Here is a 22,821-nt window from a genome sequence, read left to right as displayed (position 1 = left end):
TATACTTAAGAGTAAGTATTTTTTGCTGGTATTAAAGGGAAACTACTTTATGCGATTTACTCAAATTTGGGTTATTGGGCTGAACCCGGGAAAAGTACTTAATTTTAGGTAGTGTTTCATATCCGTGTAGATTTAGACTAGAGAGGGCCTATTATAAGAGAGGAGCGAATTCAAAACAAACGGCCTTGCCAACCTAGTGCGAAGGAGGTAGGAGTAATGGTGGTGCTGCAGTAGTAGATGGCAGAGGTTGAAGAAAACCCGATGAAGTAGGCATTATCCCCGGAAGCACGTGCCCGATCGTTCCGTGGCCATTCATCAACGGATTCCCCTGTAGTGTACTTGAAGTCGTAAGAAGATTGTGGAGTAGAGGTGGAATTTGGCAGTACTTTCCCAGTTCCTTTCGCACGACTTTGTTGAGCTGCGATAACCGGGAGAATCATGTGAGATGGTGGATCTACAATCGTTGCATCCACGGAAGCATCGATTAGCGACAAAGACGCTAGATTCGCTGGCTGGACGCCCGTCTGGACAGGAAGTGGTGGGACCTCTACGGATGGGATTTTATCTCCACCCTTTCCCCTACTAAACCACTCTTGTACCTTTTCACAGCTAGCTCTGCCACTTAAACTGCTCTTCCTACTAGTGCCGTCGTTTGCACTGTCCATATTCGCCCGTAGTAGTTCGAACCTCTCCTTCAGATATCGCATTTCTTCTTCCATTCGCCTCAATCAAGCTCTTTCTTCCTCCTCGTAAGCCCTCTTCCTAGCTTCTTCTTCTTCTTCTTCTTCTTCTTCTTCTTATTCTTCTTCTTCTTCTAAGTGCTTCAAACGAAGACTCTGAAGAGCTTTTTGTTCATTTAATTAATCATATCGTCCAGCCATTTCCCACAGAGATGGCGCTGTTCCACTGGCAGGAAGTGATAAAAATCCCCATATTTTAATTTGCTTTCGGTACATATTCAGATCAAAAAATTGAACGACAACCTAAAAAAAATTTATCAGGGACTTAATCGTTCAGTTTTTTCTGGGAGTTAAACATGCTACAACTAAATGAAAAGGTTTTTTTTTGCATACATTTTTAAACCGCTTTACTACCAGTCCCCTAAGTGCTTCAAACGAAGACGCTGGTCCTATTTTAACAGCTGAAGTCTTAGCTGTATTTCTTGCTTCGATCTCTGGGATGTTTTACTTCGGTGAGACGACTGAGATTTGTGACTTGACACCTCTACAGCTTCCGACTCCTTACAGGGATCCGCATCGCCGTTCGAGTCGGTCACTCTCACACAATCGAAATGTGGCCACATTCCACACAAATCACAACCGACCATATTGTTGGCTGAATAGGATCGGTTGCACATCCCACAGTTGTGGTTATCGCTCGGATCGGTGTTATATGCCATCTTATGACGTTGCAACCGATAGAATCTTTAAATAATGTTGAGAATCTTGAGATTCGGATGCCCGAGAAAACAAACTAGTCCTTTCAGCAGCCTTCTATGCGTTGGCAGCTTTTTTTTCCTTTGGTTTGTTTTTTCCGTCGATCTTGTTTTCCGTGCTGAGCACCAATGCTACCGACGTGCCAGGAAGGCAGCTCCCACACCTGGACCCTACCTATCGACCCATCAACTCATGAACCGGGGACCAACGGCTACTTACTTCCCCTCCGAAGGAAGGCGTGATCAGAGATGTTATGCCTCAGAACATCCCCCGGCTGACAGCTGTCAGTCCGTGTCGGGAGCTCCCGGGACTCACCTCGAAGTTGTTCAGGGTTGCCGTTCGTCACACGGTTGGTTCGACAACAACATGGATGTAGCGAAAAACAACTAAAAGAAGCCAGCTGACTGTCCCTAGGTTTCGAACTCTATTATAAGAGAGGTGTGGATTCAAAACAAACTTCCATGGCAACATATGCCTAGGTAATTTCTAGCATCACTGCTAATGCAATCAAGGTAGGTACTGCTCGATTGGCTCTAGCTTTGAAAGTTCGTTTGGCTCAAAACCAGCCAGTCCGCTCCTCTCTTAAACTAAACCCTCTCTAGTTTCGACATATGTTTAGACCTTTAGCCTTAAATAGATTATCGATTCGGTGCATTATATAAATATTCGTGTCCATAGATTAAGAACCGGGACTGGGACTGAGAAAATAAATGTGGATCTTGAGAAAAAGCATGATCCCAGTTTTCACCTTGAAATATTTTCAATATTTTGGAACCTGACTGAACTTTTAAGGATCTAACCATTTTAGCTATTATAATTCTAGCACGACGTCCTATGGAAATGTGGGGTGAATTAAAACGGAATAAAAACGTTAATTCAAAACGAAGGAGGAGGATTCTTAAAAAAATCCTGGGAAAAATTCTATTCTCTCCAGAATTCAAAGATAATTTACAGATAAAGTCCTTAGAAATTTTGTGATTAAATCGAAGGTATTTCTGGGGATAAAAAGGAAGTTCTGTATTGAATTCCTATGTGATTCTAAAGAAATTTGTATTTTACGGAATTCAAAGCGAATTATAAACATAATTTGAATTGTGTCCTGAGGTTTATTCAAAGGAATAGTAAAGAAGATTCAGAAAAGAACTTCAAGTCAGTGCCGTACTAACGGTAAGGCGATGGTGGTTGGTGTAAAATATGGACCGCCCAGGGTGACCAGTGAATCGAGAATTCGGGAAAACCGGGAAATATTCGGGAATTAGAGATCACCAGGAAAAAGTGGGAGAATACCGTGAATTGCGATGATAAATCGAGAAAAATAAGAGATAATTGTAACTAGATCTCCAAGGCAATTATGAAAAGAATTCCAAAGCGATTGTAAGAAGAGCTTCTGGTGCAATTAAAGAAGAGTTTTTAGTACAACTTTGAAGTGCCTCTTAGGATAATTCTAGACGATTGTGAGGAAGATTCCAGGTCCAATTCGAATAAAGTTCCCAAATAAGTTCTGAGTAGAACTCCAAGAGGGTTCCTAGGAATTCCCAAGAAGAACTTTGAGAAGAAATATTCTGGATAATTCCAAATGGATTGTATAGAAAATTTTAAACATGGTCCGAGAAGAAATTCTAAGGCATTGTGAGGAGAATTTCAAGTGACCTTTTAGAAGAATTCTGATGAGAACTGTAAGACAACCCTGAGCTGAATTTCAAGATTTTTCAGAGGAGAATTCTGAAGAGAATTTAAACAATTTCGTTTTCTTTGGAGAATTCCAAAATCCGAAGGAGGTGGGGTGAGGGGGTAGGGTTCATGGTCTCAGGATTTAATTTTTGACAGAGTTTGTACTGTAACTGAAAAATATGAAAAGTAACCCTCATTGCAGATTTGGAAAGTGTGATAAATTTCCTACAAGAATTTATCTTGATTATATTATTTGAGTAGCTTCCGAATCTGTAATAATATTTAGGAACTACTTTTCACTTTTATTAGTAAGAGTACAAAAACTAACCAAAAGCAGGCAAAACCCGTTGTAACGTCACGTAAAATGTGTCAATTTGATATTTTTGGTAGCTAGTGATCTTTTTTTTTCGTCAAAATGTATGGGCCCTATATTAGGGATACTTTGGTTTACATTAGAAACGTAAACAATATGAAATTAATTTCGTGTGTGCTATCAGGTTCAAAGCGTTGCAAGGCAGTTGAAACCTAACTTCGGATTGACGTTCATCCAATCTTAGGGTGATTAGGAAACTTCAAAGGCCACAAAACAGGATCTAAATAGTATCGATACTACTGAAGAAAAGTCCATTGATAATGATTGAAGCAAACATGAAACAAAATCCGATTGTCACCTCTTATACTTGCCTGGATGATAACATGAAAGATCATATGCCAAGTTTTATCCAGACCCAAGAATCCGATTCCCAAATTGTGGATACACGGAAAGCCACAAATGGCACAAATTCACCACCGCACCACACGGAAAGGCCGGTACCCTACAAGTATATTGTGGTCGCAAAATGGGAAATGACTGAAATATTTATGCCGCTTGGTTTCGATTCCTTTCACTCACATTTCTGATTAAATTTTCATTTTTCTCCCATTTCGAATCGCGGTTCATGCGCCTAGCGTTTCCTGATATGACCATAAATTATGATTTCACCCGGCTCAGAATTGGGACAGAGTACGGGGCTTATTTACTACTACCTACTTTACTAGCTTGGTTTGGCTTATTCGATGAAATTTGTTTCACTTCATTCGTTGAACCGATTGGGGTATCGATTTCCTTTTCAACAGACGTCGAGTCTGGGCGAAATTGATGAACATAGATAATCGGTTGCCAAGTCATTTTAAATAAATTACCAATTAAGACAGTGAGTTTATGTCAAAAGATCCATCAACGACTGAATTCATTAAATTTTGCATAAACTTAATCAAATCCTAGGAAGCCAAAGGACAATATTTATTTATTGTATGTAATTGCGATTATACGAACTAATTATTAAAACCCACACATAATACGAGGGGTAGCCTAAGTCCTATAACTGGTTTCCAAGTTCGTAGCTCACGCTTCTGACAAGATCAAGTGCATTATCTCTCGTGTGCAAATAAGTCGAAAATTATTCATAAATTCAACTAAACTGAGCATAGACAAACAAACCGATCCACTCTAGCTCGTCTCGTCCTATCCTACCCACCCCATCCCGTCGTCATCGTTCAAGCCGTCGGAAACGGGCAATATACGGGGACCAATTTGCTGATTCCGGCTCGAGTGCCTCTTGGAGATGTTTACCAAAAAGCACGAGGGGCTCGTCATTTTCATCCCACCTCCTCTATCTTTAAAACACACAGATGCTGGTGGCAAAACTATCGTGGGAGTTCAGATTAGGTTTGTTTGGTTTTTTGCACGCGACGAAGACGACGGGGCTCAATCAAGCCAAATGCGCAAACGTACTTGTGATTTTGTTTATTAATCGGTATGGAAGCTAGATACCTAGCAACCAACGAACGACGTTCTTCGTCCTAAGCCATGGACGCGTGCAACAGGTTGTTTTCGTTGATTGAGCTGGCAGCCGTATAAATTTAGTAGCGGCTACTGAATTGATAAATTGCGCTTCTATGCTCTCCCGGGTGGGTGAATCGACAAATTTCGGATGATTTGGTTCAAACTGAGCTAATTTTTTTTTTCTGGGTTTTCAGAGTTAAGCTCGTGCATCCGGAATGATACTATCGTTTGATTATGATGGATAGAAGTATATTTCCTCATTAGTTGGAAAGGATGTGAGCTAGTATAAGTTTTAAATGGTCTTCGTCTAATTTAGCAATACTGCCCATAATCACATATCAGTCCCATCTTTGCTTGGTTTCCTATCAATATGGGACTGATATGCGATTATGGGCAGAATAGCTTTATATACTTATATACTTTAGATTTGCAGAATGTTGGTTTTGACGTAAAACTACGTCTTTTGGGAAGCGTGCCAACCAAGGAAATGCAACGAAAATTGGTCAGAGTTAAAATGCTAATAACTTGGCCAATAATCAATGGATTTTGATGATTTGTATGTCGATCGATTCGGAAGTTTTATAAGTTTTTGTAACATGTCACACATTATAAATGGTAAATATTTGAATAGCTAAAAATGAAGAAATATGGAAACATTTAAATTTTTCATACGTTTTCTTCGACCGAAAGGTGCTCACCCCTAACACAGCCCTCAGAAAATTGGTCCCCAACGACACAAGCCGAAGCCGCAGAATCATTCAGTGTTGCACGTTGGACGAGTCGACATCGAACCTGTTCGCTGCAGCGTGCACATCGTAGAATTTTTTCTATTCATTCACCACCTACATCAGAAAAAAGGAGGGGCGTAGAATGATAATTCAAATCCTTAAGTAAGCGAAACGTAACAAGTTTGACTGCAGTCATCGTTTGGCTGCCGAATGATAAACAGGGGTGTTCGTTGCATTGCACACTGAAAACGAAACTAACTAAGAGAGTGAATATTTTTTACTCAGTTGTGAGTCATTTTTACTAATTCGTATGAAAAAAAAATCTTAAAGCGTAGATTATTCAACGCATGGAGTAACCTACGATTTACAAAAAAAATCTCCATACAAATCAGTAAATGAGATTCATTCTCTGAATAATATTCGTTTTCAATGTGTTTAGCTTGCCATTTCGGCTAGAAATTAGATATTGGATAGTCAAGCTCAGTGTGCAATTTGCATCAAGTTCCATGTTTTAACTTGACTTCACGGCCATTCAGCAGGTTTCTGTATCCAGTGAAGTTATTCGGATGGACAGAGGGAGAGGTAGCTCATCGATTCTTCCGGTTCGCCTCCTAGCATCGTGCTATAAGGTACCAGGCGATAACCAGGGTAGTTGATCGATAGCTCGATGACGTCATTTCGTTGGCGTCTGCAATGGGAAATTATCATAGCAGGCGTTGACGATGGGACGTTGTCGAGTTGTTGAATAGCAACTATCGTGGTAACTCACCGATTACCTGTCGATCTGCCAAATTTGGAAAGACGTCTGCATTGAATTGTCTCATATAATAATATTCCGCCCACTATATCACAAGAAATTGCGAGTAGCTGAGTGGAATGGAGATAAGTTAAGCATTGGGTACAGGACCAAGTCTCCCCTGGGTGGTGCCAAAAGATGAGCGCAATAGAATCATCAAGTTGCCATGAGGCACGGAATGAGACTATTGCATGGCTGGGTAGTCAAAGTCTTCCATTCGTTAGTCATTTCAGGTGGATTAGAACAGGTTTAGGGTGGGCGTTGGCCAGATTTGGATTTTTCAGATGTAATCCTGGATAGGACCCTGTCATTGAACGTCGCGTGAAAGTGGAACTTAATGAAGGCCTAAGTACTTTTTCGTAGTTTTTAGTTTTCGGATTTGAAAGATCGTCGGTTACAGTGGCCTGCTTACTGAGCAGAAAAACGCGGTCCCAGGTCCTTACATATCAAAGAGATTTATGGTTTTTGCTTACTGAGCAGAACATCATGAGTCTAATCTCAGGCCCATCCACATTCAAGATTCGTCAATCGTTTTATTTGTTAATATGACTACATGGTAAAAACAGCAACTCGGTGATTAAAAAGGTGCTCGTCTGCCTAGTGGCAAACGTTTTTGCTTACTGAGCAGAAGACCGTGGGTTTAGTCCCAAGCTCCTTCGCGTTATATGATCGTTAAAACATCAATTCAGCTTATCGTTTACCAAAACGAACCCTGCTGCAAACCCAACCCTCTTATTCAACATCCCAGTGATTCCTCGTGGAAGTGCAGAGGTGTTTTCGGCTTCCATCAAAGCGAGTGTCATGTCAACACAATCCTTCCCATTCCTTTCTTGACCTGTGTTCGGGCGCGGCCGGCGCTGGTATTGCCTAATTTAAGATCACCAGTTTTTACACATTGAGGATGATTGCTAGTCCCAAGCATCGTTTATTGGTTCTCTGTGCCTTTATGAACCTGCTTAGTCAATTCGTGCTGCTATCGACATTGTACAGCCCAAGTAACAATTTAACAGCCTTTTGGTTTTCACTATGATTTATTGAGGTTTATAACGGTTATATGTAATCTTTTTAGTTTAAATACAGCATTTAATAGTGCAATACATTCTTGATTAGTAGTTCAGCTTTATGTTGTTTTAAAAACCTTTTAAAGTCTGACGATAAAGTAAGAAAGTGTATAGATTTAAATATGAATTTAATGCAGCACTCTGTCCCTTTATAAACTGTTCAATTTTAAGCCAGCAAAATATTCCATAAAGGTGTTTTATCATCATAAAAGCAATTATAAAACCGTTTGGTTTCAAACAGGAACAAAAAGCATACATTTTTGCTTTTTGGTGTCAATAAAGTGTATCAAATGTCACCCCCTCTGTTAACAAATTAAACTTAAAGGATGTACCGCCTAGAGACAGAGAACACATCAATCGAGTGGGGCTGTAAAATGCAGAATCACAAGGAAATGCCGAAGGATAGTCGAATAATAATTCTAGCGGTGCTGGCAACGGAAGGAAAAAGGAATCCAATTCGTTAATTTCAATACTGACCAGAATCATTTCCAGAGACCCCCACAAAACTACCCCACTCCATTCCTGAAACGTGCACGAACAAAGCAGATTTGTAACGTTGCAATTTGAGCAGACTAAATAGCAAACCAACAAAGAACCAAACGCTGCTCTGTCATTTCCTCAAAGTAACTACCACCGAGAGTCCAAACAACGAAAAAAGCAAGGCTTCCAAACAAAGATGATTCAGCCAGCAAAAATGTTCGTTATTTCACACGACTTTCGGTCAGTCTCAGTACCTACCCAGAACACACCTTCCGTCGTCGTCGTCGTCGTCGGTTGGGGCGATGTAGCTAGCTAGCAACAAGAACAAGGAAAAAACGAGCAACAATTTCAAACCGAGCCAGAACAGAAAGAACCCCGATCTCCAACGTACAAAACGCGTTATTTCAACATGTGTAAAGCTTACAACGATTGCGTTTGGGGAATCAACAAACAACCCACTAGGAAGAAGCCAATACCAGCAGCAGCAGCAGCATCATCATCATAAGCACAAATGCCCAAAAGCAGAACACGCTTAATCACCCTCATCTTTCAAACGAGTTGAATGCCGGAAGAATAACAAGAAGGCCCAAAATACTACGTCGTACGTCGTAATCACATCGCCACCCAATCCAATCCAGGGAGAGGGAGAGTGGATCGAGATCAACAGCAGCGGTTGGTCGATTTTTTCGCGGTGTAAAATTGCTTCTTTGAAAGGTGATCTTCTTCACCACCCGAAGAAGACACCGCATAAAGCCTTGGTTAGAAAGAGGAAAGGTAGCCCCGAACCGTTTATTTGAATCATCACCACAGGTTGAAGTAAGGCATTTTTGGTGCCCGAGCGGTGATGGTTGGTAGGTATCTCCTGAATTCCAGACATTTTTCCTCGATCGCACATTCTTTCGTGTGTGAGTGGGTGTGTGTGTGCGCGATGTTGTCCGGGTTCGGTCAGCGAACGGATGCACGTGTAGGCCCTTTCGGTACTGGGTGCTTTTTTTTAATTATTTAATTCTAGTGGGACAAAAGGTCACATGGACAAAAGGACGAATTAATTCTAGTGGTATAAAATATCCAAACGAAAAAAAGGTAGAAGGTTTTGTCTTTGTAATAATGTAAGCAACAAAACTAGCTCAAACTCTTTTAAAAAGACTGATCATATTTTGAAGAAGGATTTAAATATAATAGTATAGACCGAATTGTACAAATTCGTAGGTGGTACGAGCTTCCAATTGCTCTTAAGAAGAGTGCCCACATCCATCCATAGTAATATGGGATTATTATCTTTTAAATAAAGGATGTTTTTCCTTCCAGCAGGCCAAAGCCGTCCTTGCAACTGGTGGGATGGGGAAGAACTGCAAGTCCGACATTTACTTAAGAAAGATACAGAGAACTGACTCTACGATCCCTCATAAAGGTCACAGGAATTTTCAGTAAAAAGATGAATCACGGCGTTTCTAGCAATCGTTAAGTTTTCAAGTAAGTCTATAGTAAAGCTGTTCAACATGTTCATCTGTTACTGATATTATGAAGAACTAGTGAAATAGACGTATATAATAAATTATAAACAGTCAACTCTTCCTTACTCGATATTCAAGCGATCATCAAATTAGAGAGGTAAAGGTTGAACACGAAAAAATCCGGATAAGAACATCTTGTTGGGGTTTTAAAATGCGTTTTATTTTTCATAGTTCCATGTAACAGCTATCTACATTAGTTGGTATTATGCTAATTGTAAGACCATTATTTCAGTCTTCCTTTTTATTGTGATTCTTAAGAAAAATCCACATAATGCCCAACAACTTATGCGCCGATCAGTTGCGCGCCGGGTTGTGCGCCAGCTATCTTGATGAATATGTAAACAAACAAACGTCAAAAAAAATCCGTATCGAACAGCAAATTTTCCGAGTTTGTTCTATTCATAACAGTTTCCAAATCCATACTTTCCATAACATTGACAAAATGTATCGAATTAAAGAAGAGGTACTTGGCCGACATGCATCAACCAATACGAAGTATCACATGCTGTACGGGTTCTATTTCCTGGGCTTGTCCAAATCGCAATTGGCAAAAATGTACGGGAAGCATCACACTACAATTAGCAGCTGGATAAAACGTTATCGCGAAAGTGGATTGGTGGCTCGCAAAGAGAGAAGAAAAGTGTCCTTGCAGTTTGGAGCAGAGAAACGACGGTGGTTAATCGAACAGTTTAAAAAAAAATCCGACATTATTCTTAGATGAGGCCAGGGATAGTTTTGAGAAAACTTTCAACTGCTCCATCAGTACGTCCTCTGTTTCCAGAATACTACACGAGCAAGGATATACGTGGAAAGTTCTAGAGCGTCGGGCGATCCAGGTTCAAGAATCTCAGATTTGTCATTTCGTCAATGAGCTGCAATAAACTGGGACCTACATCACCTTATCTTTTTGGACGAAGTATCGATCGACAACAGAGGTATGTTGCGGAATCGAGGCTACGCCAAGGTCGGCGAAAAATTGATTTACAGGGGTGAATTCAACCGCAAAGCCAGAGTATCCTTACTCTGCTTCTTGGGCCAGACAGGAATGAAGAACACGTACTTGACGGAAGGAACTTTCACGAGGGCAAAGTTCTTTGAATGTTGTCGTAGCTTTGCCAACAGTGGAGAAGTTTATCGACACCCTGGAGTTAATTCGGTCTGGATCTTGGATGGGGCTAGAATTCACTGCCATCGACGAATAGTTGAGTACCTCCGGTCATTGGGAATCCATGTTATCTTTTTGCCTCCGTATACACCGTTTTTCAATCCAATCGAGTATATTTTTGGATACTGCAAGAAAAAACTACAACGTGTCTACGTAGAAAATAGCTCTTCGGATCTCACAACAACCATTTTCTGCGACGTTAAATACATTCACGAACTTTAACTGCACTCGTGTATTCCGCAAATGCGGATATCTGCCAGGTGGGAAATTCAATCCGGCAAACGGACTAAGTCAAAATATCGAATCATTGGGAGTTGAGAATGTACGTAAGAAGGATTAATAAACAATAAATCAAATAATCAAATGTTGTTCACCTTTTTTTATTTCATAAACTTAAAACAAAGAGATGTTCAATAAGCAACAGCTTCAATCAGTTGGTCGTCCCGAATGCGTATGGAATCGTTCGGAATCAGGATCAGCAAATCGTTATTGATGGTCGACATCCAAGCAGTCGGTCACTTCCTCGGCGAGTTTCTGCCCAAAGCTATCTTCAGATACAGCAATACTGCCAGACACATCTGCTAGCAATGAAGTGTTAGTTGCCTGCATCGTTTGCAATGCGGTCAAGCGCAATTGCATCGCCTTAGCATATGTCATAAGCTGGTCCAAATCTGCTTGCAGGCCATCCAACAATTGTTTATACCCTGAATTAACATTTTGGGCAATGCATACATCCTGACGAGTGTGATTCAGCACGTTTTGAGAGCATGAGGGAACCGTCTGGAACAAATGTATCAGATGTTGGGGAGGTCCTCGCAACTTCAATTCCTCTCATTCAAGCGCGTCTTTGGTCAGTAAGTACGAAGCCCATACAGACCAGTTGATGTCCGATGAAATGTAGGATAGCTTGTAGAGTTCCTTCAACTCAGTGGACAAATTACTGTTTGCCTGGTTGGATGCTGCTCCTGCTCGGTCACGCTCCTCCGGTTTTATCAGCTGCACTCGCAGTGTTTCGTACATAGCGGCTGAGATCACCGACTCCGAATAAATGTGCACAAACACGTTAATATCTCTGTTCAGAAATTTCTGCATTTTGTCTGGCTTTTCTAGCAACTGTAATGGTTTAAACGTGCGTTTCGAGGCTTTATCTTGGAAGGAGATGAACTTATCTATATCGCCGATTTCTGGGTTCAAATCATCATTCCAGTGCACGGTAAATTGATCAGCATCTCCACCAGCGAGTGATTCAAACACGGCCTCTCTGCGAATGAACTTTTCACAGTAATCCCATACAGTTTGCATTACCTCCTCAGCTGATTCACAGTTCACTTGCACTTTTCCCACAGAAGGACCTTTTTTGTGGCCCTTGAAGTTTCTGATGAATACAGTTGCTGGGAATCGAAATATTTGTTTTGGCTCCGCTTGTTCACTTTCACTTCCAGGGCTTCCGGGTGAAGCAGAATCCAGTGTATCCTGGAACGATCGTTTTGCCTGCTGCACATTTGATGGTCCTGCTTCAGCTTCCTCCTCCAGAAATTCTACCTCGTAGTCAACCTCCCGTCCCTCCAGTCCTACAAATGTTGGAGACATATGCATGATGGCACATCTGAAAAAGAAACACTTATTATGAAATGCATTTCATTTGAATTGATACGAAAAATATTTTACCTGCGATTCAAAGCCGACGTCGAACGGGCACAGCAGAAATCAAATGAAGCCGCTAGGAAAAATGAGTTGACAGTTTGTTTTGTTTTGTTTGGTGAAGGGTAACTGATGGGTTGTTGACTATGTACGATTGCAAGTAATTTTTTTTATTTGTTGATTTGCAACTTTTTTATGTGAAATTATGATTCACTGGCCCGAAATACATATAGGTAATAACGAGTTGAAGCTTTAAGAAGGGCAACGTCAATATTTAAAGACAATTTTTGAAGCAATATAAGATTTCGTTCGAGTCAACTATCAGTCACATACCCTTGCGCACAAAAGAGTGACAGCTGAGCAAATCAAGCTTTTGCTAGAATTTCTCGGGAACCACAATACCATAGGCCATTGCTCGAACTTTTCTTCGAACACGGCCCTTCATCTTTTGCACGAGCCCTGTTCCCACTTGTTCGGCTTGAGTATGTGCTCAATTAGGTTCTTTAAGGGTATTGAGGTAAATGCATATTCGTAATCTGCATTGAAAATGGAACCCAAACCCAAAATTTCATCAATTTTGGTACACTGGAACTATTTGAAATAAGAACGATTACATTTGCAAAAATCACCGCCCCGTGTCACTTTGTATGAGAGCGAGCTGTCTGTCTGTCTGTCTGTCTGTCTGTCTGTCTGTCTGTCTGTCTGTCTGTCTGTCTGTCTGTCTGTCTGTCTGTCTGTCTGTCTGTCTGTCTGTCTGTCTGTCTGTCTGTCTGTCTGTCTGTCTGTCTGTCTGTCTGTCTGTCTGTCTGTCTGTCTGTCTGTCTGTCTGTCTGTCTGTCTGTCTGTCTGTCTGTCTGTCTGTCTGTCTGTCTGTCTGTCTGTCTGTCTGTCTGTCTGTCTGTCTGTCTGTCTGTCTGTCTGTCTGTCTGTCTGTCTGTCTGTCTGTCTGTCTGTCTGTCTGTCTGTCTGTCTGTCTGTCTGTCTGTCTGTCTGTCTGTCTGTCTGTCTGTCTGTCTGTCTGTCTGTCTGTCTGTCTGTCTGTCTGTCTGTCTGTCTGTCTGTCTGTCTGTCTGTCTGTCTGTCTGTCTGTCTGTCTGTCTGTCTGTCTGTCTGTCTGTCTGTCTGTCTGTCTGTCTGTCTGTCTGTCTGTCTGTCTGTCTGTCTGTCTGTCTGTCTGTCTGTCTGTCTGTCTGTCTGTCTGTCTGTCTGTCTGTCTGTCTGTCTGTCTGTCTGTCTGTCTGTCTGTCTGTCTGTCTGTCTGTCTGTCTGTCTGTCTGTCTGTCTGTCTGTCTGTCTGTCTGTCTGTCTGTCTGTCTGTCTGTCTGTCTGTCTGTCTGTCTGTCTGTCTGTCTGTCTGTCTGTCTGTCTGTCTGTCTGTCTGTCTGTCTGTCTGTCTGTCTGTCTGTCTGTCTGTCTGTCTGTCTGTCTGTCTGTCTGTCTGTCTGTCTGTCTGTCTGTCTGTCTGTCTGTCTGTCTGTCTGTCTGTCTGTCTGTCTGTCTGTCTGTCTGTCTGTCTGTCTGTCTGTCTGTCTGTCTGTCTGTCTGTCTGTCTGTCTGTCTGTCTGTCTGTCTGTCTGTCTGTCTGTCTGTCTGTCTGTCTGTCTGTCTGTCTGTCTGTCTGTCTGTCTGTCTGTCTGTCTGTCTGTCTGTCTGTCTGTCTGTCTGTCTGTCTGTCTGTCTGTCTGTCTGTCTGTCTGTCTGTCTGTCTGTCTGTCTGTCTGTCTGTCTGTCTGTCTGTCTGTCTGTCTGTCTGTCTGTCTGTCTGTCTGTCTGTCTGTCTGTCTGTCTGTCTGTCTGTCTGTCTGTCTGTCTGTCTGTCTGTCTGTCTGTCTGTCTGTCTGTCTGTCTGTCTGTCTGTCTGTCTGTCTGTCTGTCTGTCTGTCTGTCTGTCTGTCTGTCTGTCTGTCTGTCTGTCTGTCTGTCTGTCTGTCTGTCTGTCTGTCTGTCTGTCTGTCTGTCTGTCTGTCTGTCTGTCTGTCTGTCTGTCTGTCTGTCTGTCTGTCTGTCTGTCTGTCTGTCTGTCTGTCTGTCTGTCTGTCTGTCTGTCTGTCTGTCTGTCTGTCTGTCTGTCTGTCTGTCTGTCTGTCTGTCTGTCTGTCTGTCTGTCTGTCTGTCTGTCTGTCTGTCTGTCTGTCTGTCTGTCTGTCTGTCTGTCTGTCTGTCTGTCTGTCTGTCTGTCTGTCTGTCTGTCTGTCTGTCTGTCTGTCTGTCTGTCTGTCTGTCTGTCTGTCTGTCTGTCTGTCTGTCTGTCTGTCTGTCTGTCTGTCTGTCTGTCTGTCTGTCTGTCTGTCTGTCTGTCTGTCTGTCTGTCTGTCTGTCTGTCTGTCTGTCTGTCTGTCTGTCTGTCTGTCTGTCTGTCTGTCTGTCTGTCTGTCTGTCTGTCTGTCTGTCTGTCTGTCTGTCTGTCTGTCTGTCTGTCTGTCTGTCTGTCTGTCTGTCTGTCTGTCTGTGTGGCCATCGTGCCACCGCACTAAAACCACGCTGATTGGAGATTGATTATCCCCGGTGGTGGATTGAGCCTAATCTGACGTATAGTTCTCTCGGCTTCGGCTTTCACTTCGCACTTGTGTGAGCACATTACTACTTTCTAGCCGGTCCTCTCGCCATTTTCGCTGCAGCGCTGACATGATCTGCGTTACTGCTCTACTGACGGCGTTAAAGGTGCCCTTCTCTCGACACATTTCTTCGACAACATTATCCGTGCTAAGGGCGAGCATCTCCTCTTGCACAGCATCAAATCAAGGACATTCAAAGACCACGTGCTCTGGTGATTCCGCTAATTTTCCAAGATCACCTGGGATGTTCCCTGATATTCAACGAATTTTTATGAGCTTTTTTGAAGAAAGATCTTTGACAAACAGTTACAAAGATTTCTTTCATATGGTTTTCTCATTCTAGGGTAATCCAAACAGTTGGTTTTGCAATTCCCAGGTTTCTTAACCTAAAACGAAGATCCAAGATGTTCTTAGAAGCTTGCTGAACTTTTTCGATTTTTTTCTGATCTTCTACGAAGTTCCCAGACATTTTTGAAAATTTCCTGCACTTGAATTAAATTTCACGTAGTTTCTCGAACTGCTATGCTATTTGTTTAACTACTACCAGGGAATGAACAACACCGATTCACTATTGTGCATATGAAATTTCGAAATGTGCTCGAGATCTTTTATATCTTGGATATTGATGTATTGGGAATTTTTTTTTTCAGCTAACCAAGGCCTTCCAAAATGTGCTATATCTCGAGATTCTGATCACCTGAGAAGTTTCTACGTCGAAAAAGTTGTTCAAGTTACAAGAGCCTTTTGAATGGAAAATAGATTAGTTCAGCATTATGTCACCATTCGAAAGGTGTTGGTTATCTGAACAACTTTGCCAAAGATAGCAATTTCCCTGGTAGTTAGGATCTCAAGTTAAAGCAAACTTTGATATTTCATATGCCCACTAGAATTCTGAACTAGTCTACACATCAATCGAAAGGTTTGGATTGAACAACTATTTCAAAAACAGCACCTACTCAGTTGATCAGGATCTCGAGATATAACATATACTGGAAGTTCACATGCCCACTAGAATTCTGAACTAATCTGACTACCATTCGAATGGTTTTGGCTATCTGAACAACTTTTCCCAAGGCATATGGTCGGGATTTCGAGATATATTCCACAGTGATTGGTGTCATATCAGTGGATTATCGTTTTTGTTACTGATCATTGATGCGTAACAAATCTTTACACTGATAATGATTTCGTTTTCTAGTGCTTTTATCGTCGCGAAATATCGCCTGACTCCTAGATAGTTTGTTGCACTTCTACGAAGTTTGCTGAATTTGTATGTTTCTCGTTGCTTTCCTCGAAGTTCAACGAAGTTCAACGATGTTTCCTGAACGTGTACGGAAATCCCTGACCTATTCAAAGTCCATTGAATTTCCCTAAACTTTTAAAAATTTAGCTGACTATCAAAAAAAAAATCCCTGTATTCCTATGAGTTTCACTGAAGTGCTTCGAAGTTTGCTGAGTTACTAAACTTGCTACACTTTTAGAGAGCTTCCTGATCCCAAATAAACGTAGTTTCCTGAAATTCAAAGAAGTTTTCAGAACTACTACGAAGTTCCCCGAACCACTAAGAAGTTCCCCGATCTACTAAGAAGTTCGCTAAAATTAAAATTATCAGTGGTACATAATGCAGATTTAGGTGGAATGATATGTTTTGAGCCTGAAATTGAAGCTTTAGACTAAAAGTCTCTTCTACAAAGTTGTTCCTTACAGTTAGACCCTAATTTGTATGACAATGATTTCTAGGGTGGTTCTTAATATCATTAAAATCAAACATCTAACTTTTTTGTTTTGAATAAATTAAAGTGCACATTCTTCAACAAAGTTATAGCTGAGCTAATTTCAAGCAACTTTGTTGGAAACAACTTTTTTGTATCTCTTAAATTGACCGATTTAGAGCTATTTTCTTGAATTGAGTTAGGGTGTCTCTAAAAAAACAGTTGTTTTGCTCTGGTTTTCTTATAAATTTCTCACCAAAGGCGTCATCAAATAACTTTTAGACCTTTAAAAGGCGCAAATTTTTGCTCCATAAAGTTTGTCAATATCTTTCGCCGATCAAGAGTTATTGACGTTTTTCTACTAAAAATATGCACTTTTCAAATGTTAATATCTCTGGTTGGGGCAAACAAAAAAAAAGTTTTTTTACGGCATTTGAAAGGGCGTATGTTATTCTCAATAATATGAAAAAATTGAGGTACACAGATAAAAATTCTGAATATTAATTGTGATGTAAACATTCATTCACGTAGACTTGTATTTCATTTCACGCAACCGAGCAACTTGCAAACAATATTGTTTACAAAGATGGGCTTTTGTATACAATATTTGCTACGTTGCATGAAATGTGTCAGGCCTTTACATGATATATTATGTAAACGTATATGATATGTGACGCTCCATTTATGTGCATTATATTGAACAGAAATTTACCCTACTTTTTCGAACTGTGTATGTTATTTTTAAACTCGTATAAAATCAATTTGAATTTATAAAGAGTAACAAATTGTTGAGATATTGTTTAAAATCTAATACTGCTTCTTGATTCTTAATTCGTCTTACGAGTTTAGATTCCGTCCAAACGCATTGAAACGCCATTAGATTTTCTTCGTCCTACGGATAAACATAGAAAAAGGAGACTCGCTAGGATAGCTTCTTTTGTTTTGAGAACAATGAGCGTAAATATTCATACATTGCGCTCTAATAAGATTAATGTTGTAGCTAATGAACTAACGCATGGGAACAAACCTATTTTCGATTTGTGCACGGTGAAATCATTGCTAATTTTGATCTTTTCTGATCGATTGAACGGAAATGGGCGATTACGATGAAGTAGCGCTCTACCCTATCGTGCATCCTTATATCGAAATCACAATCACTTGCGTATACATGACGCCATAATCACCGTATTCAATGTGATGAACCCCATTCTCGCTTCAAGTGATTTATTGTGCAGAAAATCCTCACACTTAATTCAAACGATACAACCTATCCCAACCCATCAGCAACATTGTATTTGCATACAAAGCGCATCGAAACAAGGTTGAATCAATACACTGCCTGCCTATCCGAATACATTGTAATCACATGCAGCGTTTAATCAGAGCTATCCATCACGGCCGCACATCACATCGGTCCCACCGGAGTCCAGGAATCTAAAAATAAGAACCTGCAATTATGGTCCTGCTTTCCATCGCATTACATTGACCCGTTCCCGGCCATTATTTTAGAACACGCTGATGCTCTAACTACCGTAGATGGAAGTAATTGCTCCCGAGTGGATTAAACCTCATCGTTACCGTGAACCTGCTGGTGTTGCTGGACTGGAGCAAAGGAACAAGAAAACGAAATAGACATTTGCCTGGTCATCCTTCGATCTGGGATACATAGGAAGACAAGGGGACCAACATTCCAACGGTGGGAAGGGGGTTGTACTGCGACCGGTAATAGATAGCCGATAGGAGAAATTCCTTAGAAGCTGCAAGAATTCCATCTTTCCTTCGGGTTGCACATTTCTTCTTCAGCTGGTCCCCCAGAGAAAACGGTGCTACTGCGGTCGGTCAAACGAGATTCGCGAGAAAGGCATTGGTATGTGATGTAATGCAGGGGATCATCATCATCATCTTCGTTCGAACATCCCAGGTAGCTGCTGCGCTTGGACCGACTCCTGGAGCGACCGAAGCAACACTTCGCAACTGACCATTAACTATAACATCATCATCATCTTCGTATTTTCTTCTACACATTTTCTATCGCTACCTCTCTCGGATGGAACATCTTCAGACGTGTCCGAAGGCGCAAAACAAAACGAGCCGAGACCCAGCGGCCAGCGGCGTATCGAAGATCGAAAGAGATGCAATTATCACATAGTCAAGGAATCAATGAACTCTCGGGGTAAGCGAACATCTTCTTTCACGATTTGGCACTCGTCTCCATCCATCTTCGAATCGCTAACCCCTCTTCCGTCGTCGTCATCCCTTGCGGTCGCGATCGGTTGTTGTTCCTTCGATTAAAAGTATGACTATAAACAGAGTGAGTGCCGAAGAGGTCCCTTTCAGATCGTGCGCAGCAGCAGTCGGTACTTATAAGTTATATGTAGGTTGTGTATGCGCGAAGTAATTATTATGGTCCAGCCTCACTCCACCCCTTCTACCACACGAGAAGACCAGTGGCAACTCTCTGGTATGCAGAAATAACTGCCACCACTCTGCTGACCGGCTGCCATAATAGTGTAATATCCAAAGTGGCGCAGAAGGAAAGAGGATGGCGATGATGATCACACAACGACGATGATGATGATGATGATGATGGTGATGATGATGCAACAGCGGACCTGATAAACTTGAACTTGAACATACGCCATGTCCATAACTCGTCAGTGCCGCTGGAGCTCTGATGTAACATTCAAGATCGGGCGATCGAAGGAGGATTGACCTCTTCTCTTCCTAGGGTGGGGTTTGGGTTTGCGTTCGAAAAAGTAAACCCTGTTGATTAACTTTTTGATTTCTGATTTTTTAACTCAGTGTTTGCTGATGATAAAGTGAATGATTGATCCTATTAAATTTTGTTGGTTTTAATTGGATAACATTATATTTTAACTCCAATAATTGTTTTTATCTTAATTTGATCGTGGTAGGCCACGCTGTAAAGTTGACGTGTTTTGGTTTTGCAACTGTATTTTTTTTTTCGAGGTATTTTTTTCCATTTTATGAAGTTTTCAAACGAGCTTGATTATTTGAAAAGTGTTTTGGTGTTCGTGATTCACGTAAAAAGGTTTAAAAATGTGTCCTAGTCGAGGAGAACCGATTCCGAAAAATGAAGTTTTAAAGTGCCCTGTTGCATTGATGTTACGGGAATTCTCCGGAACCGATTCGCCGGCAAAAAAGATACCGTATAACGGGGTAACATAGATAGTTTTTTTTAAAGTATATTCTAAATATTTTTTACAGCAATGAATGTTTTTAAAATTTTATATTTTTAAAACAAGTACTGAGGATCCAAGAATTAATTCGTTAGTAATATGTTGAACGAAAATTAAAGCATTTGCACTATTTTTTTTAGTTTTGTGACCAATCTTCAGTATTTTGATTTGGGGTTACTTTGATGAATGTAGAAAAAAATGAGTGAAACTCAAACAATTTAGTCCTTTAAATATGAAATTTTGAATGAGTATATAATCAGAAAACTTCATAAGCAATAAGAAGACAACATTCGATTTGTGATGGCTATATCAGAAATACATTTCATAAGTGATGGTTTGAGTGCTTTTTCAGATAGGCGAAAAACACTAAAATTGTGTTTTAATATGTTTGTAAAATATGTAAGACATCTATCTATATATATAAAAATGAATTTCTGTCTGTCTGTCTGTCTGTCTGTCTGTCTGACCCTTATAGACTCGGAAACTACTGAACCGATTGGCGTGAAAATTTTTGGGGCCGTGGAAGGTTCTTATGATGGTTCGAGACCCCTCCCCCTTCTGTAAGGGGGGGCTCCCATACAAATGAAACAGAAATTTCTGCATAACTCGAGAACTAATCAAGCAAATGGAACCAAATTAGGCATGTGGGGGCGAGTGTGGAGGGTATAAGGAGATAATCATAGGGGGTAGCCCCGTAGATAATAGGGGGAGGGGGGGCCACGTACAATATAGCATGTTGTTTTTTTTAAATCGGCGCATAAACTCAATCTAATATTGAATCCTGAGCAAGACCGGGCACACTCAGCTAGTGCCATATAAAAACGATATACGATATCAACGGAAATACCCTAAGCTACAATATGGAATCAATGTTTCTAATTAGGAAAAGCAAAGCGAGTAAATTTAATCTTTATATTATACTATCAAAGTTACCCGCATTATCAAAGATACCCCGTTTTACGGTACCTCTAGAGTGCATGAAGAACCGTGAATTCAATTAACCTGAAAAATCTGGGAACATCAGGAAATTCAATGTTCTACCTTGAAAATCAGGGAATTTTAGGGAATTTCATTCACATTAAGGGCAATATTTCTTAGTCACAGAAATGTATTTAAAAGAATGACTAGCTTCGCTAGTTTAAAACAACTTAATTCTTGGTGTAGTTTGAGGATGGTTGTTCATTTTAAATTTTAAATAGAGTTGCGATCTTGTGGTTGCTCAATGCTTGATGTTGCAAGTTGAACAAAAATTACTCAATCAAAAGGATATTTCGATGATGTTGGGCCTAATGTAAATTCAGCTCCCTCTGGGTGTTGGCACATTCCTGAGTTAAACTGAAATCCTGAGGCTCGATAAAAATACATTTCCGTAGAGCTAGACCGTGTTAGATGTTGCAAAATGTAACCACCAAATAAGTATGTGCGTCTCTTAATAGATGTTGCACCTAATTGTGCCTGACAAAATTTAACCTTCGCGAAGATTGATGCGCATTGGAGCGCCTTTGAGTAAATGCAAGAATAGAATTCTAGGTCTACATTATAAAGCTGTCAGCCCGGAAAATTAGCTGTTTTTACGATTTTCGCTTGCGGAGCTGGGTCTTAAAAGGTGCTCAAGGGAGAAAAAAATATAATGAGATTAAAGACAAGTGTTTCATATGTAAAATGTAGGAAAACATAAATGACACCATTACGGAGCATTAGATTTAATCAAATGATTCGTAGTTCTATTTGTCCAAAAACCCTAGCAGGGTGAGGGGTGAGGATGACACACACACACTAATTGTTTTTATCTAAATTTCAACATCCACATCCACATTCGTATCCTCGAGTATTAGTACAAGACACTGAAGAATTCTGCACATTGTAGACGAAATACGCGTATCTGTCGAGGATAAGCAAATAAGGTAGTGGAATTAAATGGAAATTACTAATCCTTCTCTCTCTCCTTGGGATACTTCCGTAGTGTTTGCTTCATAATAGCCCAGTATTTTTCGATGGGCCTTAGTTCATGTCCTTGGGAACGAAAGGCTTCGCACTACTCCAGGACAACATTTGAATAGTGGCACGAATCTAGATCCGGCTAGAAGATCGTAGGGCCCTTCAGACGCTTCTGTAGACACTCCTTGAGGTAGATCTTCCCTTTTACAGACCCGGTAGTCACGAACGGCGCACTCCGTTTGCCACATGAGCAGATCGCTTGCCAAATCATGTATTTCTTGGTAAACTTTGAAAGTTTCTGCTTCCTTACTTCCTCCGGAACATCAAACTTGTGTTGGGCGGTGAAGAACAGTAGCTGCCGGAAGTCCGCCTTGACGTAAGTCTCGTCATCCATGACGAGTCAATTAGGCTTCGTCAGTATCTGGGTGTACAGTTTCCGGGCCCGTAACTTTCCCACCGTATTTTGCCGTTCGTCACGATTTGGAGCTTTCTGCACTTTGTACGTATGCAGTCCCTCTGGCTCTCTGAACGAAAGACTATGACAGATTCAACTTTTTGGGCACATCCCTGACCGAAGCATTGGGATTCCGCTTAAACACTTTCACGACAAGCTTGTGATCCTGATCACTAATTAGTGATCAGTGATCAGAATTGATGTTCTATTAATAGAACATCAATTCTGACCGCATTTCTCCTTCCATTCGATGCTCAGAGTTTCGTAGTAACGTTTAATCACACGACTCACCGTAGACTGCACGATTCCTAGTTGTTTTCCGATGTCCCGATAAGAGAGTTGAGGATTTTCCAGGTGCTTGCGCAAAATCAATTCGCGACGTTGCTTTTCGGGTGACGCCATTTTTTCCAACTTTCGAAAAACTGACAGCGATAAAATACAGTGTAAACAATACACTCTAAACTACTTCTACCCAAATTTTCAAGAGAAAATACCCAATGGGTAATTTTCTACAGCGTTTTTTCCGTGATGCAATTTGATGTAGGATACCCTTTAAGCGTTGTTTGTTGTTGGTACACACTTAGATTTTTTGCCGAGATGGGCACCACCGAGCAGCTCGGCATTTTATTTTGCTGGATCTAATTG

At 40.9% G+C, this 22,821-nt stretch overlaps 1 protein-coding gene and 1 pseudogene across 5 annotated transcripts in view; one reads left to right on the top strand and one right to left on the bottom strand.

Annotated features, from left to right (window-relative positions):
• LOC135700265 (uncharacterized) overlaps window positions 1–22,821 on the top strand; it is a 118,580-nt gene that overhangs the window by 4,929 nt on the left and 90,830 nt on the right. The window lies entirely within an intron of this gene.
• Window positions 11,121–22,116, bottom strand: LOC135700278 (uncharacterized; annotated as a pseudogene).

This window comes from Ochlerotatus camptorhynchus, unplaced genomic scaffold (assembly GCF_037179485.1).
Source record: "Ochlerotatus camptorhynchus isolate MF236.1 unplaced genomic scaffold, CSIRO-AGI_Acam_v1.1 ptg000131l, whole genome shotgun sequence".
Taxonomy (NCBI): Eukaryota; Metazoa; Arthropoda; class Insecta; order Diptera; family Culicidae; genus Ochlerotatus; species Ochlerotatus camptorhynchus.
Note: the sequence above shows the minus strand (reverse complement) of the source record. Positions and strands in the feature narration are given on the sequence as shown.